We start from the raw sequence: 20,351 nt of genomic DNA, 5'->3' as shown, positions 1-20,351 counted from the left end.
AAGCGGTGATACAGTTATCTCGAAAAACTGTAACATTTAGAGAGAGTCTTTGTTTGCTATAACGGAGCAGTGCATTACTGCACCCCAATATCAGGAATATAAAAAATGTACCGTTTTATAGGAACGTTACTTAAAGGAAGAGTAGTAAAAAACATGTAGGTAAGGTGTTCACAGGCCCTTGTATCCGTTATATCAATAGAGATTAAAGGCACGCGTTTGGTGAAGTACGGGCGTATTGTCGGGTCATCTTTGATGTGGCTGGAAAGGACGCATGGACTATACTGCCATACTAGAATATTAAATCGGGTGTAAATCTTTTATATTATTAACATAAAATTCACCAACATTACTAGAAGATTATCACTGCTTTAAAACGCCGCATTTACTTAAGCAAACTATAAAGATACATTTACTATTTATTTCCTTAATCTGTGATATGTAATCAAGTTAAGAATCAAACTCCCTTGATTAGTAATTAATAGAAACCTCTTTGAGAACTGATATTATCGCTAGGGATTGGAGCTTCTCAATTCGTTCTTAAATCTCCTCCATCGTCTTAATTGACTTTGAGATTACCTAAGACATCAATTAAATTAGTTTGTACGATTAATGTGTCGACTATGTTAAGTAACATGTTACAGATAAATGCATTTTAAATTAATGTCGAAGATACCATTGACACCTCCTGTAAAATTTTCAAATGTTTTTAAGAACATAATGTTACAAACACTAACACAAATATTATCAATATATAAAGTAACGTTGACACCGCTGATAAAATGAGGTTTTAATAAACCGTATAATAATTTATTTACTAATAAATGTAGTTCATAAAGGGGTAAAATCTTTATTGAGAAATTCACTTATCTTACAACTGCTTCGAATGCCGATCATTCATATAATTAATTTTGATAACTATGACGCCTCTTCCAAGATACAGGAGCCGATGCTTTTAGTTGCTATCACTTAGTTTAATTTTCTCGAACCTTAGATAGATTAAAAAATTTAATCGCTCTACTGATGTATCGATTCTAATCCGTTTGTTATATGTTTAACAAAGTCTTTTATATATATAATGTGTTATATAATGTTAATGAACAGATTTTGTCTTGTTCAAGCAATCAATATATTCATAAAGATTTATTGGAAACAAAATTTAAACAAATCATGGTTAAGTTATTTTATAGCATGGAATTTCAACCTATTCAGTGCTACATTTAAAGAGGTTCGCCAAAAAATGTTTTGACCGTCTATTTGACTATCTTTTTTAGAGATTTCTTTCCAATTGTTTTGGCCCCGTCATTAAATTTTACACCGATAAAGATCGCGACCAAACATGCAATTTAGATGTCCAAATTGGTCGAAACAGTAAAAAATACGGAATTGGGCCGTTACATTTCACACGAAGATGGGTTTTGCGGTTTATATTGGTTTTTGTTTTAGTTCAACCATATTTCAGTTTTTTGGGCATCTCAAATGGACGTTTCCTTTTGACCCTCATGTTTACCATCTGTAACTAATATTTATCTTTAAACAAAGGTAACGTTTAATCACGATTTATTTATATTAAAAATACATATGTAATGTTAAATTTATGTATGATTATTATATTATTTTTTAATTCAAATTATCGCATTTAACAAAATAAATGTACAAAAAAAAATTCAAAATAAAAGCTACACGCACAAAATGCACATTAATATTTAGTTCCTAGTACGTGCTCTAACTACTGTACTGTGCTACGATACAATTGAATTATTGCAAAGAAAACAAACAAAAACAGGATTTCGTCGTAATCTCCTTTTCATCCAGGCTTACAATCCAAACTTTTCATATTTGTTTAAAATCTCCTACTCTCAATAGACACCAATGAAATACTTGAAAACTTCCGGTCTACCGCTTTGACAAAAATTGGGACATTTATTTCCTTCCACGGATTCTTTTTCGTATAACTTTGTATAGGCAAATTTATGAGGTATTGTAATAAAATATAAATCTTTGTAATGGCACGAGTATGCTGTAAAATGAAGGCGTGATTATTAATAGTAGGGTTTGTGCCATATGTCACAAATTCTTTTTGCCATAAGTGGCTCTAAAATTTACAACTACCATGTTTTGTTAAGAATTATTGCTAGGTTATAATAGACATTTTAGATTTCAATTGGATTTAAAATATTCACAACGCATAAACTTGATTTATTTTTCTTCCAGACTGTAGTGCTATAAATGAAGTTCTCAAATTATGCAAAAACAAAATTAGCAATATTTTCACGATGATAAAGAGTTGAAATACATACGTAGTTATTTAATTAAAAAATATTTACCAATTGTTTCTGTTAGTTAAATGTAATTTAACTAATCGGTTGGTTAATTAAATAATCAATTATATGTGCAAAGTTTTCCAAAAATGTCTTTAAACCAGTAAGGGAAGTCCATTAATATGTACTCGTATTTATAAACCACGAATCTGAAGTTAAGTAAATAAGATTATAGATTTTGAATTTGACTATTTAACTGGAATCACCTTGTTAAAAGTGTAATAAATTACAAGCTTAAATATGTTAGAATTCAATTAGTAACATCTCTTATTTATCTAATCCTTGGAGCTTTGAATTAGTAATCCGTCTTATCGTCAATCCTTTACAAACGCCGCATAATTTAGAACTAGCATAACGCTATAAAAACTCGGACAAAAACTAACCGTGTTCTATTGACCGTGACGCAACTATTGTTTAGTAGTTTGCTGATACCCTAAGTCCACCTTGTTGACTTCGACGCAACAAAATTAAACATGCGAAAAAAAAATATCGAGAGGTCCTTAAGAAGATTGAACGACGGGCTATTGTGAACATTGTGTAATGTAGCGAGACGGTATCCCTTCCACAAAAGACTATACAGTTATTGGACAATCACCAGAATATCCGAGTCATGAGCTATTTAAAAAATTAAAGTTGCAGGTAGAACCCCTTTTGCACAATTCGGTGTAACGAACAAGCCAGTTGTCGTGGTACATGTCGGACACACTTCAATATAAGCAATTTCACGATGGGTTTGCTGTTGAAAACATGCAATTAATTTTGTCTCCCATCTTTGTGGGTGAAATATTGTACTTAGTACAAAGAAGGCGGTAAGTTTACGTAAAATAGCCGATTATTTAACAGTAGCCCCATTTAACTATGGATATGTAATAATTTTATGGTTGGCTATTTGAAACATTCAATAGAGGTGTTTAGCATTCTCTAACTTAGGCTTATTACATGCCTTATCTAATTCATTTATAAAATCGAATTTGTTAGAAATATTCCTTAATAATACAAATGAATTGACCACATTGATCAAGTATAGTAAAAGAATTCAACCCTAATTTAGTCTCTTATTTGAGCATTACTTTTTAACATGTCAATGCCTCTAACGTAGATCGATTGTTCCATATGAGAGACCTATATTATGTGAGCGAGACGAATCGGATTACAATCATTGTAAATGATTCCATCAATAATAGGTAACTAGCCATATTATAATAGATACGTATTAATCAAAGAATAAGCCGAGATTGTTTAGGCTTAATTGTGTAGGCGTAGGGTGATATATTATGTTAGAGAATTTTTTGCCAGAAACAATTTCATATGGAGCTGGCATTATCAAATTCAGAACGAAATTGTTAAAACTTTATGTCACCTCATAATATATTTTATAACGTAAACAAACACATTCAAAGGAATTGTCAGTGATTTATGCATTTTCTATAATTAAAAAGTTTATTATTATCTACAAATTTTTGTTTAGTTTTATTTAGAGAAAGAATTTTTAAATAATTTCACACGATCGATAGAGGTTTTGTTTCCGATCATCCAATTTTGAGATATCGGTTGCGGCTACCAATCATTAAAAAAATGAGTTTTTGAGCAAAAAGCCCCCTTTACACAAGCCGCTTAAGGGCGTGGACATAACTTGAAATTATGGCAATTTTAACACCTTAGAAGTGCTAAGTTTTGTGTTGCCCTCTGTAATTTTCACAGCGTGTGCTACTACAGCGTTCTATTCTCCATTGTACGTGCTCACGGCAAACGATCGGATCATTACTCGCATGATTTACAATATCCACATCTGCAAGTCATCAAATTTTAATGAGGTTATAGTAGATTGTAGTGATAGTGATCTGTAATTTGTGTAAAAATGATGTTTTTTTACTTAATTCACATAGTTCGAAATAACGAGTTACATCATGGGTACCATGAGAACGAGTGGTGGTAGCGTGTCAGTTCCAAAAGAAGTTTTATTTTCGTTGAGTCCTACAATTTATTTATTTATATATAGTGTGAGAGATATTTGTAGTGATAATTGAACTCAGATATAATTTTAATACATCCTATTAATATGATTTTCTATCAAAGTACCTTTTCGTACATTTAATATGATTTATAGATTTGAATGCTATAAAATTAAAAGTACTGTTAAAGTTTTTATAATGTGCATTGAACTCGAAGAATAAATTGATTGAACAACAAAAAATAGAATAAGTTCGATTGGCAAATTCAAAAAGGAACCATTATTTTAATCAATAGCTATCAAAATTTAAGGATCTGGGGGTAGTTTTAGTTGGGCATATTTTTTATCGATATAAAAAATCAGTAGCAAATATGAAAAATTGTTGATTGCTCAGAAGCCATTACCGTACCATGTTATTTAGAGGTAAGCCTATGATTAAACCGCTGCCTACCTGTTAAATTAAATTAGGCTTCTTAAGAGAACATTCCAATATTACGATTCAGTAAAAAAAAGAATTAATGATTAAAAAAGTATTTAATTTATGTCCATGTTATTAAAAATGCCCGAGTGTTAATAGTTTTTGTGATTGCTTCGTTCTCTTAGTTCTATTTTCATTATTCACGTGAGATTGCGCATTCATAAATGTACTTATATGTACATGTCTAGATATAGTATTTATAATAACCTCTTGACATAGTTATGAACGGCCAGCTATTCATCTCAAATATCTCTTCAATGAACCTTCCTATTTATAAGATTCGTATATTTTCGATTTTATTAGTAATATTGGAGTTAAAGTTGTAGATATAATATGAAATATTTATTTTTATGTAATTAAAATGTTATAAATATATATTTTTTACATTTCATTTATTATATGACTTACTAGTGTTAAAAATAAAAAATATATTTCGTACTTGATCAAAAATATATTTTTTATAATGTTACCAATTTTACGCTGACTAATTACTTTATTATTATTAAATAATACTTAAATAAAAACTTTCTGAAGGCAGGAAAGAAGATTTGATTGGTAAAATCCTTATTTTTAAAGACATAGTGGTAGAATTCGCATATCCGAGTTACCCTTTTTGGAGCCTTAAGCTCTGAAGCTGTTTCATCGAACAGCAACGTAATCGCACAAAAATTTATCTCGTGTCAATACAATATGCCAAAAGCGAATGCTTGTTACGGTTTTTATATAAATCGGTTGCATATGAGATTCAAGACACAGAAAGCTGAATATTTACAAGCTTGTAACGTTTATTTTTGGATCCACAAACATAATTTGTAAAAAATTTCAGAAATTAATTGCTTTTATTAATTGATAACCTATTTTGATTTTTTAAATAAATAAGAAAAAACATTTGATATTCGTCATCTCATATGCAATGTACATATATACGACAAAACGCTGAACTTAGTGTGAATGAAGTACTTTATTTCGTGTCGTTTATATTACTACCTCGAGCGTTTGTCGCTTGCGCCTACCTTGTTAGTAAGTTACATGATGTTCAAGACAATAGAAGGAGGAGCAAAGCCTTGCGGCAGCGATCGTGTGATACAATGTGTAAAGCTTAAAGGACAATTGGTTACACTTAACTCATGGGCACGATAAAGAAATTTAAAGAACTTATGTATTGATATATTTATACTATGGGGTTTTCCAATAGGGACGCTTGAACTTTGACAGCTGATTGCGGCCATGTTGTTTAAGTGACAGCTGTCAAATGCAGTGTGTTATATTCATTCCGTCCTCCCAAACCACCATGGCAGGTTACAGTGTCGAGCAGCACGTGCAAATCATAAAATTGTTTTATGAAAATGGGTCTTCAGTTCGAGCAACGTTCCGCGCACTTCGCCCGTTTTACGGTCGCGATGATCGTCCTGCCGAGTCGACTATCCGTCGATTGGTGGACAAATTCGAGTCAACCGGGTCAGTTAACAATCAGCCGGTTCCCGTGCGTCAACGTAACGCGAGATCTGCCGAGAATATCGCCGCTGTGCGCGACAGTGTCCTCGAAAACCCGCGGCAGTCAATTCCGCGTCGCGCACAGGAACTCGGCCTTTCGCAGACGACAACTTGGCGAATTTTGCGTTGTGACTTGAGCCTGCACCCGTACAAGATCCAGCTGACCCAAGAGCTCAAGGTTAATGACCATAGACAGCGCCGTGTGTTCGCTGACTGGGCATTAGAGCAGTTGGAAGTTGACGCCGATTTTGGCAAAAAAATCATCTTCAGCGACGAGGCGCATTTTTGGATGAATGGCTATGTCAACAAGCCAAATTGCCGTATTTGGGACGAGACCAATCCACACGAGGTTCACCAAGTGGCAATGCACCCGCAGAAAGTGACTGTTTGGTGCGGATTTTGGGCCGGAGGCGTGATTGGTCCGTATTTTTTCGAAAACGATAATGGTGTGGCCGTCACCGTCAATGGTGAGCGATACCGGTCGATGATAACCAACTTCTTTTGGCCTGAAATCGAGAATATAGATCTGGACAACATGTGGTTTCAACAGGACGTGCGCTACGTGCCACACAGCACACGCTACGATGGAAGTTCTGCACGAGCAATTTCTGGACATGGTCATCTCGCGCGGAGGCGACGTGAACTGGCCACCGAGATCGTGCGATTTGACCCCGCTGGACTTTTTCTTGTGGGGTTTTCTTAAGTCGCAGGTCTATGCTAACAAGCCGCAAACCACCGATGCCCTCAAAGTCAACATACGCCACGCCATCGATCAAATACAGCCCGATTTGTGCGCCAGAGTCATCGAAAATTGGACCTTTCGTGTGCGCGCCACCAACCGAAGCCGTGGCGGTCATTTGAATGATGTCATATTCCATACATAATGGGGTCGATAGACCTTCCAAATAAAAAAAAAATTTGCAAATATCTTTCCTACATGTATTTTTTTTTGCATTTCAAAGATCAAGCGCCCTTAATGGAAAACCCTATATATTCATTCTGTTCCAGTTTTAATCTTGGTTGTGGTTCACTTCAACTTAATGGTATCAAGAGGTCGCATTACCAATATTTAAAATATTAGTAGAAAACTCCATGCGAAGAATTGTTTTGTGATTTTTTATTTAAAATATCCGAACTATGCGAGTTTGATATAAATAATTTTTCTATGATTTATTTAAAAGTTTATATATTTCAGATGTATTTACTTTTAGTACAAGAGGGTAGCATTTGCAGAATGTCACCGTTCTAGATTTTAAATCAGCCTGGAGAAGGAAAACTCTTTTTATGTAATTATAAATTTTAATTAATAAAACTTTTGAAAATTACATTGCCTGATCGTTTCTTTTTCTTTAAAACATCTGATTTCAATTCGGACGATGTTTTTATCTAGCATGTGGCATCTGGTCTTGTTTTTAATCAGCAGTAGTAAATGACGATTAAAAAGATCTTTGTTTGCACTAGTTGGTTATAAATATCTTCGTTAATTATCAGGAAAAATGTTAGAAAGCTGTAGCATATGACATCTACACTGCACATAACAGTCACCGTCATATTGTCTAAGTCATTATATTCTTGGTCATTTTACTCAATACAAATACTGTCATGGGAGTGTGTGCTATCAAAATTATTGTTTTTTTTTTTACCACACAGAACAATTCTATCCAAATTGTCTACATTATTGTCAGTATCGAATAATGTAATCTGGTACCAAATGGGAGTTTTGTGGTGTTAAATTTGCTTCAATTAGTTTGAAGTTATTTTTTCGTACATGGAAACTTTATATTGATACTAAAATGTTTTATTTGTAAATCAGGAACGAAAACAATAAAATTAAAAAGTACAGTACAGCAAACCACTTCTGTTTGCGTGCTTTCTACATATTCATTTCTGAAGCGAAGATGTTTAATAATTTGTAATCAGGCGATTTTAGCTGGTTAGATTAATTCAGTACCACTTTTTCATTGAAGATCGGATGGAATGGAATGGATAGGAATGCTATCAAATCTATACTACTTGGGGTAATTGACAAAAAAAGAAACGTTTTTCTCCTTTTACTTTTCAGTCCCATCAAATAATACCGTCTTCAAAAACCTACAGATCTGAAGCAAGAACCTCAGGTGTCACTAGTAGGCGATTTCTTTTTTCATCTTCAACTTCCATAACGTCCTTAATTAATGTTCGTAGTTCTTTAGAATAAATAGCTGGATTTTATATAAAATAGTTTTCAATAGTAATAGTTAAATAGTTTTCTAAGCAACTTCGCCAGTTTTTCCATTAATACCAACCTTTCCTCAAATTTTAATACAAAATTTTAATATTTTTTGTATCATATACGTCCATATGTCTAAATTTAAACAAATGTATGATTTTGGTAACCAAAATCCACTTGCAGCGATTAGGTTTTTCATTTTCTACTACATATAATTTCAAACCGCTTAATAAATTTGAACTTCTGAAATTTCTCATTTATCATATTTATTTTATCAACACAGATTTAAATCAGCGATGTAAGATGCTACTTTTTTATTTCAGATCAATTAAGACAGCCGCTGTAAATAACGAGGTTTTATTTTTTCAACACGCCAACACCCACACTGGGAACTGATATGGATATATCGCTATCAATGCGCATGATCTTATCTTAGATTCCTGAATCACGCCAGATATTTGAATATTGCTGGTGGTTCGATATAATAGTATGTTTAATATTGTCTGTATTTATATTTAAAGGCACTCTGCACTTAATTCCTGTCTTAACGATTAAAAGTATGTGCAGATAATTTTGCATAAAATTACAGTACATTTAAAAATATATATATAAAAACAAATTGAGTTATTTTTCTACTGGAAATATCGATTCTTGAATCTCTGGCACTGGATAAACCTTTCAATATTTTATTCAATGATATTCTATTAGTTATACAAGATATCGAGTGGTTTACACAATCAAGTATCATTATCTTGGTATTTCACAAGTATATAATCGGTAAGGTATTAAAGAAACAATATCAACAGACCGGCGAGGGAATATCTGATTACCGTAGAAGGGCTGATGACTGGAGCGGCCGGTTCATCATACAGGCGATGTAAACATGGTTATAACTGGAGCCGTCCTTAAAATGCTTATCATTAGAACAAAGCTAACTGTATCAATCTTGGCAGAAAGCCAGATATCGTTAAAATATATATTTTATTTTGTTAGTACATCATAAATAATATTTCTATTTTTGATTATAGTTAAAATAATAATTAGGTGATCAAAAAATTTACAATCTTGAAATTAGATAGTTAAGTAGATAAATAGATAGAAAGGTAGATAGCTATCTATAGGTAAATTATTACCTCTATAGGTACATTTTATTAGTTGGACTAGCAACGGATATTGTTCATAACCACACGTCGCTACACTTTTAATACATATTCTTGTTTATAAAAAATTAAAACCTTAATTATAACTATTCTAGATGAATATTCCATGTCAGAAGTTATAATGTGATGGAGTAGTTTAGAAATGATCTTGTGCTACTTTTATAGTCGACGGCTCTCATATGAAACACGCAAAGTCAGGCAAATGACAACGATTCAGGCGATAATAATGTATTCAAGCGGCCTTTTGATCATCAGTTGACCAGAACCAAAAAATATCAAAAACATTAAACACAATATTAATTTGTAACGCAATATATTGCTATGTTATGCAGGTATTTTCTGGATACGACGTAAGGTTTCAATCGTGGAATTAAATAAATATAAACATACAATATAAAAATACAGTGTTAAGGTATATTTAACAGTTCATAATAAAAAATTTGGTATATCTAGTCATCCTCATAAAATCATCGTAGGTAATGACTTCTCTGATATGAAATACATTCGAAACATTTAAAAATAGTAAAAATAATAGTACTATAAGAAATAACAACTAGTTTATTGGCTTTCAAATAGCATTCGTTTTCAATATCTTGATAAATGCCGTCTTGCAATATATGGCAAGGGAATTCGGTGACTATAGGATTTTTGTATTAAAAACAACGTACTTGGTGCATTATACCGAAAAAGGCGGTTTTATAAAAAGTCGCCAAACCGTCTTATAAGACTGGAATTAATGTTGACATTTTGTTCAAGGTCGTCTCGTTTCATACTGGCCGCTGAAAAAAAGTACGTTACAGATAGGTTTAATAATGTGGGTTTATGCAAAAGTCATAAATAAAAAAAATAATATGTTGATTGGGCGCCTTACCGGTGGTTGTAATTAACATGGCACATGGCTGCGCGGTCGCAGCACGAGGCGCACGCGCACAGCCGGTTGACAGGTCACTCACTCTCACTGGCTAGTGGTCACACGGCCTTCACGAAGGACGGTTGTAAACTTATTGTTACATCCCATTTTCATAATTAATACCTCAAATTGTCTTTGTCTTTACTGGTGAAAGAAGTTTATAATTTATATAATAAAATAAACATGAAATAAATATAATACGAATAAATATACATAAGTGCCATGAACTCGTCAACAACAAGAATATCGCTATTTTTTATATTTTCAGATACAGACTTAAATTTTACTATGAATATATAGTAAAATATTGTAATCTGTTTTATTTACTATAAAAGTGAAAAAATCGCGACGTCTGTAAAAATAATACTATGATTGTTTATGAAAATAAATGAGCATAACAATATATTACAATAAACAGATTAATTTTTTTAGTTGGATTCCAATACTAAAAAAAAATACTATCGACTGAAAAATTCACTTCTTGTCTCGGTATTATCGTTTAATTCTAATACCTTATATGAATATTTTTTTACAATTTGCATGGAAATAGCATATGCACGTTTAGTCACCTGCCGACTGGTTCAACCGCACCGACCACTGACGCTTCGAATTATTAGACGCTTAATAGAAAATAAAGTAGAAAAAGAGACTGCATACGACCGATTCAATAATTTCTTATATTCTGTTAAAAAAGTCCATATCTTGGTTTGGCAACTGATTATACCTATACTCTAGTCGATTACAACAAATGATAAAGAGTCTCTTAAGCTATTTGACTCTCTTGAAAATTAATACAAACGAAGTTAAACAAAATTTATCTCTTATTAAGAGTAAATTTTATGGTTTGCAAACATTCAAATTTTGTCATCATTGTTAATCGAAATTTGTCAATTGCAACTCAATGAAATATTTTCATAATATGCATACAAAATAAACAAAATGAATGTCCTCTCTAATCATTTCGTTATTCTAATACTAGACCAACATTAGAACGATCAAATCTATTTATAAAGTAATACGGGCAACGGGTTTATAGGTGACTATCATAATGCAGGTAGGAGACCCGCATTCCTCTACTTGTTTAAAATTATAATTAAAAGCTCAGTATCTGTCTGGCGTAAACCGTCTGAACTTGACTGTGAGCTGAAATTAACAAACTTAACTAACATTATTGCAACATATATAAATATTAAACTTACATAGCCACGCATGGTTTACATAATTAATTAAATTATATTGTTTGACCCTTCACCTTATCTGTTTTATCTTAATGGGTCTCCATTCTCATTTTAATCTACATAAATTGTTTTCAAATACTTTCCATTTCTCAAATTAGATCGGATCAAATTAGATGCGACACGTTATGCAATTCAGAAAGTATCTGTAAAATATTTTTTATCTTTATTTAAGAATACATATATGTTCAATTTTAAAGAATAACTCTTAATCAACCTTAAAACGTTACCTTTTTGATAATCAGTCAATTGCATCTAGAGGGTAAAAGGAAACAAATATATATACATTCACTCACACCAAAAACACAACCCTCGTTTTCGGCTTCCGAGCAATTTATAAAAAGATCTTCCTTTAAACCTCATATTGAAAGGTGTGTGTATATTTTAAATGTCAAAATTGATTTATTGGCTTCTGAAAGGAAACAACAAAATGTGCTGACAACGAAATATGGATGAACATCTTCTTGTCATTTTATTTTGCATCATGGTGTTCTCTCTCTAGTGAAGTTATCTTTTTGAAAACCAATATGCAAATAAACAAAAACAAATAATCAACGCTCAGCAATAAATAAAAGCCCACGTGATAGAGACACTCTAATCACTTATATACAGAGATAGATGAAAGTAGAAAGACTGAACAATTTGATTGGAGAGTTAATAAAAGTAAGAAGAGGGGAAAACCGAATCACAGATTCAATTAAGATTCCGTCTGTATAATGATGTAACAAGGTTTATAAATAATTGAAGACAAAAAATACAAAAAAATGAGTTAAAGCACCCAATTAGTCATGGAAACTCGCTGTATTTTTATTTGGCATGCGTGTTATGCAAATGCACAAACAGGTGTTCTAGTGGTCGCCAACCGGTTAACGATTATAGATCTATTAATTACGTTAAAATATAAACAAATTAATAGGTGGAAAGAAAAATTGCATTAATTATGTCTTTATGTCATAATATTGTCCTCCTTTAGGGCATTATCCAAATCAAATTGAAATTAATGTTATCTGTTTCAAGTCCACTTTCCATTATGAAATAGAGATCAATTGAAATTTTTAAAATGGTAGCACATTATAATTTAAAGTAATATAAATTATAATACATATATTAAAATACAATTCGCATAAAGAGCTGACTGTTACTTAAATGGAAGGTTTTTTAATATCTTGATATTTTTTGCATCTTCTCACCCTCTGCTAATGTACTTTTAGAGAATAAAAACAGAAGAAGTTCATAAAAAAATTACGTCTTTTATTCTCTTTAAATTAAGTTAACCCACATAAAAGAGTTTGTTTTAAACATTAGATATTTTAAGATGTTATCGGTAGCGTTTGGTGTCAAAATACTCGCATCATGCTGAATGCAAGATGATATCTCATCTCTATGCTTTGTTTGGGAACCGTACCGTAAACAGAAATAGCGGGAGATCTTTTTTTGAAATATATTCGTAACAAATTCGAAATGCATTGTTATACTGCTATCCAATCACCGGCAATAATGATATTAAAATTGCAAATATAGCAAAAACACTGTTCTTAATGAAGACTAAAGTCATATATAATCCATGTTAAAATGGAAAATAAATATCTTATTTAGCATGATTTGATTCATTATTTAATACATTTTACATAAGTTAGTAAATGATTTCTATTTCATACTCTAAAATCATAAATTTAAAAATAACTGAAAATTTTAAGAAATTAAAAATCATTTATCGCATTTCGTCTTATTAGAAGAACCAAAGAAGATTCTTAAGGGTTTCTTGAAATCCTTTTTTTTTAACACAAAATTGTTATTTATTTATTAAAAGATATAGGATGTGTTAGATAATGATATAATTTTATACACTTCGTAGTCAGATGTCCGCTTTTAACACGACTTTGGGTCCGATACGGATTCGATTATTTCGAATCTAATTCGGTTGTATATTAGAATCGCAATATGGTTTAAAGTCACTGATAGTAATTTTATACAATTCATATTCGAACATCAATATTTTGTCCTCCTTGTTTTGTTTTTAGTAGATAAAAAGAGGATATTTATAATATTAAAAGAATAATCAAGACGGAAGTCAAAATTAAAAAATAAATAGACCTATTAAGTTGTTATTAATATTAAATACCTTATAGAAAGGGGTTCCAGAGAAGATAAATACCTCAATTTATACTATTTGAAAATTATAGATAATAAACAATCATTTAAAGTTAGTGGAAAGCAAAGAATTTATATTTAACTGTCGACTATAACGTACCTTCTTTTATAATAATCTGTAGAATTGAATTTAAGAAAAACTTTTAACTAATCAAAAAATATCTATCTCCCTTAGGCCTTCTTCACCCTCGTATTCAATCATTCACGGTAGGGCAGAATGTACTATGTTTTCCCTTTTTTACGTTACTTTAATTTATTAGTGAGGAAGTAAGACGAAATATATCTTAAGGGCTAGTTTGATTGATGGATGACAAAATGCCCAAAAGTAGTATTTAAGTGATTTTATTTTGTTTCCCAAATAAACTATTCTTTTAATTTTATCTGTGAATACCAAAGCTTTTAAGCTTGACTAATAGTATTTATTAATTACTACAGGAGTAGGCAGGTTACTACTTCATATTGATTTTAATTTTCGGCTTTCGGTTGTGTTGAAGAGCCTGAATAAATCGCTTCAGTTCACTTTTTAATTATGATCCTATTATTATATTATAGCGCACTCATGGGATTTAAATTTAAGAACTATTTAATAATAACTTCGAAGTTGTTTATTGAAATTAATTTTACATTAAAACAACCCAAAAGAAATTACGGCTATTAGTTTCGGATTATGTCCAAAAATTCTGTCATTTTTTGTATAAGGGTACGTTGGTTATAAAAACCGATCTTGGTTATCATTTTAATATAAATCCTGACCTTCATGACACCGATACGTGATTATGAATAGTAAATGCTATTCAAACATCTTAGAAGCAAAAACTTTGTTTAAATAGTTTCAATTATTATTTTGTGACTTTGACGTTAAATTTTTGATCAAACCTTTTAACTTTATTTAATGCTATTCATCTCATTAAATATAAGTGTAAATTTGATATAATACGTTAATAGTTTTTTTGAAACTCGTTTATTGAAAATCGTAAGCACAATTTGGTTAACATTTCTTATTGTTAGGCTGGTTGTACATCCGCGTGCAACTCACCTGCATCCGGCTCTGGAATGCATACATCAACTATATTCAAATATAAGTTTATGTGCAAATTTGATTTCACTGTAATTATACAATTTAATTTGCAATATTCTTACTAAAAATTAAAAAAAAAACTTATTAAGGTAGTAGAAAAGATAAATATGTATGTAATAAGTGAAATATTGAAATTTTAAGTTTTACTTAATTTATAATTGAAAGTGTGTTAATCTAAATCTACTGTTAAAATATAGTACATATAAATGTACCGTAGAAAAAAAAGATTACAATTAAAACTTCTTACACTACTTACTAAAAAAACTTTCATTATTTTTTCCTATCTCCAGCTTTAACCAACCCCTTGGACATTTGGGTACAGATTTCGTCTGTGAGGGGAGACAGGGCGACCTGATTGTTTAATACACCTGTATCCGCTGTGTACAACAGATTTATATCTTTAAATATTAAAACAAATACGTACATTATATATAGTACCTACCTAAGCAACAAATTACGATTTCAGGCTTAAAATACATTCTTTTTAATAAACTTTTTTACATAACATCCTTTTTTACATATATGATAGGGATATAAAATCTGTATTTGTTTATATATATCAGTTTAATATTCATAATCAATTTGATAAAATTCTAACAATTAAATAAATTTAACCTTGCAATTGATTACAATTTTCTTTAAACAAGCTAATGGTCAAGAAGTGGCTCTATTCGACCATGGCACATAACGTATAATCATCATTAGAGTATTTATTGCACTATATAATCATAAGATATAAGAATAAACACTGTACATCGCCGCTGTTTAAGTTATTGCTTACAAATTCCATACGTTGAGAACGGTGCCGTAACGACGTGCGCAGGCGGCTTATTGGTACACTCAAATACCGACATCAATTAAGGAGATATGAACGTAAAGCTGACTACACACGGTGACATGGATTACCATTATCATTATATATCAAAAAGGTTTTTTTTAACACTGCTTATGTAAAGTTTCCATAATTTTAATTTTATTTAAATAATTATAACATAAAAAAAATCTTTGTATTGCTACTAAACACAAATTTAGCATGTTTTTAGTTTATACATCCTAAATGAGATCTAATGTTTTGATTGCAATTTTATTCTCGTTGTATTTAAGTCAAATAATTGGTTACAAATTCTGTATACATCATTCGAATCTATCCATACAGAAAAAAAATGTTTGTTTATATATATGAAGGCATGCTTAACAAAATCCGTATGTAGATACAAAGTCGGTTTACTTTGATAGCGGCGCAAAATTCAACTTTACATGACAAATGTTATATACGAATGTTCAATCAAAATATTGAGTGAATGTATGGGTACGTTCAATCATCCCCGCGAATATTATGTACTTACCTCGGATTCGACAACGTGCTGTACGATTCTGTTAATCAGATTCTCATAATAAATTCATTTTTACGATCCATGTTATTTTAGCTAAAGTATATTGAGGAGCATTACCGAAATAACAATTTATGCTATGGATTATGACTTGAAAATAAATGAGACATGTATATTTAATAGCCTTATTTAAAAAATCGTATTCTCAAACGATATGAAATTATACGATGAGATGTTTTGACGTAAATGTCTCATTATGTTATAAATGTGAACGATTCTCAAGTAGAAGCTTACTTTGTTATTGCGTTTAATCAGTTAACATTCAAATAACTTCTTCGAAACATTATAATTATCTGAAACACATAAAAATAAATAGATTTGTATTGTATTGAATACAGACGTATAAGGAAATTAAAAAAATGTGTACTTCGATCAATTGTATTCCTTAAAAAGATATAAACAACATTAAACGGAATTAGCAGTCGAAGGCAAAATATTTTGCTTGCTCCTTTTATGTAGCTAGGACTCCGACTGCTAATTCTGATAAATCTTGTTGCAGTCCGGCTTAAATTATTTCTTTATTTACAATTGTATAATTCTTATTTTATAGCTGCTATTTACTTGATATCGCTTTTAAAGCTGTTTAAATTCATATACATGTGCAATTGTATTCCTTATACATTTTTTTACTACTATATACTCTTAATTACATACTTATACTTCTTAGTTTCACACCCTATTTGAATGGTTTTGTATTTGTTTCAATTAAAATATTGCTATTATACTGTTTAAAATTATTACAATTATTTTTTTTAATATGTTCTTGACATTGAAAGAATTTGAATAACTTATATTTATTTATACAACCATACCATGTTATTTAATTACATACGAGAATTATATAAGGTGGCAACCGGAGGTTCCAGGAAAACTACGAAACATACTTATATGTATATTATAATAAAAAATTACATATTAAAACTTATAACATATACCTAAGACTACATGATTGCCCCGATGTTAGGATAGCAATGCCATTCCATAGCTTGTTTGGTATCAGGAATCTTCTGGTTCACACGGCTTGGTGTTCGTTCCGCGGAGTCAGCGGCGTCACCAGTTATATGATATTTTATCCATACAACGATGTTGCCCCGGCGAAGTTCATTTATTTTATAATATGTCGCGCGTACGTAAGACGAGTATAAACATAAGAATAATAAATAAACTTGATGTTTTTGACATTTTTAAGAAATATATATTTGCCATCTTATTCTAAGTTTAAAGAGCTTATTGTATATTTAATACCTAAAAGAATAATTACTAATTTATTCCATGAAAGCATAATCACAAGTTATAGCTAGGAATAACAATGCAACATATTGTCAATTTCACTATGATAGCATGCAATTTGCACAAGTATGCACAAAACAGCCTCTTTCATTTAAACAGCGTAATATTTTAGAATGGAATTATAAATCAATCGGAAATTTTTGTAATATTCAATTTAAGAATAGAATTTGAGTAGCCTTACAATCACGATTAAATTAAATAAGAATACAAAAAAATACATTGTTGTCAATTAATCCATTACGTTTGTAATAATAAATTTATTTACCAAATTCTTCTGCAAATTCTTCAACGGCCTCAACTGGAACCGGACTCATTACCCACTCTAAGACCTCTGAGTATCACATCAATATTTGCAGGTGTCAAAACTTCAAAATAATGCAGATAACTATGTCGGATCTCATTGTGTTGGTCCAATTATTAATTTCGTATGCTCCGAATCCAATATGGCGATTTAAATAAAATTTGTGACGCTTATTTTCGTGATGATGTTGTTAGCAAGATTTTCTTCATTCGACTTGACCGCTCGTTTGATTGTAATGCAGTAATATTAACGATTTACAAAAATTTATTTCGGATAACATTATATCGTAATATTATTTTCAGCTCAATCTGAATGTCTTTTGTAATTCTTCTCTAAGACGTGTCAAGTTTTATCAACATTTCATTAAACTTATGATGGATCTATTAAGCTAAGATTTCAACGTGCGTGTGCATTAGATGCATGGTCAACTTACTATGCAATAATCAGTTTATATAATCCTGTTTCCCAAGCCTATGTCGTATCTAAGAACTATTTATAGAATCTTAATCACACAGCATTATCATTTTATTATTTATTTCTTTTCATAATTTAACGATAGATAAACGGTGACACTACTAATTTAGTTCACATTAAAGGCTATCGCAGTAAATATACGTATTTATACTGTATATTCGAATAGTAATTTTAGGAATTATTATAAATTTCTAAATACATTTATTTTAACGTATATAATTGTGCATTCATATTAGATTATTCTTAAATATGTCATATACATCCAAATTTCGCCTATCGAAATTAAAACCATTTAGTCTGTTAATTTTCATGTCTAGGGCACCCAGCACGAATGCTTCAATGTCTGATGATGGTGATAATATTTATTGATTACGTCCGTTTATATTAACCAGGTTTGCTGTCAGGTCGGTGTGCTCGCACCATAGCGCTGATACCATGAAGTGATATGATCGACCATCCATTACACGTGGGAAATTTTAATTAAAACGTCGCGATTTATAGGTATTATGTTGTCAATTTGCGAGTGAAGTTCATTTTTTTGTTAACTTAGCTTTAATAATGTTGTAACGATGTGACATCTTAATTTTGATGTTCCAATAGGAACATGATTTAGAGAATATTGTATGAGACGAAACTAATCGAGTTAAAATATAAAGTTGAATGTTTTTTTTATTAAGTCCCACAATAAAAAAAATCTTTAAATACCATTTATAGTTCCCAAATTATTACAAAAAAACGGATAGTTATGAACATATTGTTATATTTTTTCAATAAGATAAAATTTTAACACAAATATAAATATCAAACAAATTTGTCAAGTCGTCTCATAATGTCATATAATTTGAATAATAAATCGTTTATGATTGTATCTGTCAGTCACCACGACCGTTGATATGTTTGATGTATCGTCCCTACGATAAAATGTCTACAAGATGGCCCAGACAACTTTGAATTATATCTCTCAATCTCAGATATGTGATTCCTATTTAGCCGACTAATAAAATGAAAATATTCTACATTCGTTGGTCAGATTTCTTAAATACGTTAGTATTTCTGTACATGAAATAAAAAAAAATGAAATTCTTTATTCTTTTGAATTTCATAGATAACATACACATAAGATTTAATTTGCGAGAAAAAGACAATTATTTTGAGCTGCCGCCTTATTTTTTAATTGTAAACTTTTTTATAAGCAAGTTTAGAAAAAAGGTTATATATATTTTTATTCACATTTAAAAAAACAATAACCAAGAGGCGTTATAGGCAAACAATTTAAAAAATAGACAAACAGGATATGCTGTGGCCTTCTTTCCTTGATATTACACGAATAAAAAAATGTTAACAAGTCTGCATACACGTCGCAGCATCTCATGCGTTTAATTTTTTCGTACCTCGAACATATTTATCACGAGTTTGATCGTAAATTACATCTCTTTCATTATTAATGAAAACTATAATATGGGTGAGATTTTTAAATGGTTATTAAATGTGCTTTATACGTTCAACTAGAGACAAATATATGTTTAAAATTATATACATGCACAAGACGTATTTTATAATAGGTATATAGGTGCTTCAAATACAAAAAAAATACTGAACAGTTAATTGAACTACTCGTGTTTTTATTCAAAACACTCATATAGTATAAAGTAAAAGAAATTATTTTCCATACATAATTTTATTATTTATGAACAAGCAATATACCTTGGCTATGTAAAACGTTTGTTAGTTTTAAGCTTGTTTAAGCTTCTTTAAGACGGTTAAGGTTTTCAGGTAGTATTTTGACAATGTAAGCCACATGGTCTCTTGATTTTCTCAAAATTAACAGAAAGATATAGTTCTGTTGAGTTAACATTTTGGCTTAATATATTTATATTTAATTTTAAAACTCTGTCTTTGCTGAAATTGCAA

The 20,351-nt window shown here is 30.6% G+C and overlaps 1 protein-coding gene and 1 long non-coding RNA gene across 2 annotated transcripts in view; one reads left to right on the top strand and one right to left on the bottom strand.

Annotated features, from left to right (window-relative positions):
- Positions 1-8,969, top strand: part of LOC133319210 (uncharacterized) — an 85,614-nt gene extending 76,645 nt beyond the window's left edge. The window contains exon 3 of the long non-coding RNA XR_009752895.1: positions 8,774-8,969. This is a non-coding gene — a long non-coding RNA (uncharacterized LOC133319210). The remainder of the gene's footprint in view (positions 1-8,773) is intronic.
- LOC116766570 (protein yellow) overlaps positions 1-20,351 on the bottom strand; it is a 127,006-nt gene that overhangs the window by 74,021 nt on the left and 32,634 nt on the right. The gene's annotated exons all lie outside the window — the stretch shown is intronic.

The sequence above is a fragment of the Danaus plexippus genome, chromosome 15, assembly GCF_018135715.1.
Source record: "Danaus plexippus chromosome 15, MEX_DaPlex, whole genome shotgun sequence".
Taxonomy (NCBI): Eukaryota; Metazoa; Arthropoda; class Insecta; order Lepidoptera; family Nymphalidae; genus Danaus; species Danaus plexippus.
The sequence above is the reverse complement of the archived record's forward strand: the minus strand, read 5'-3'. Positions and strand labels throughout refer to the sequence as shown.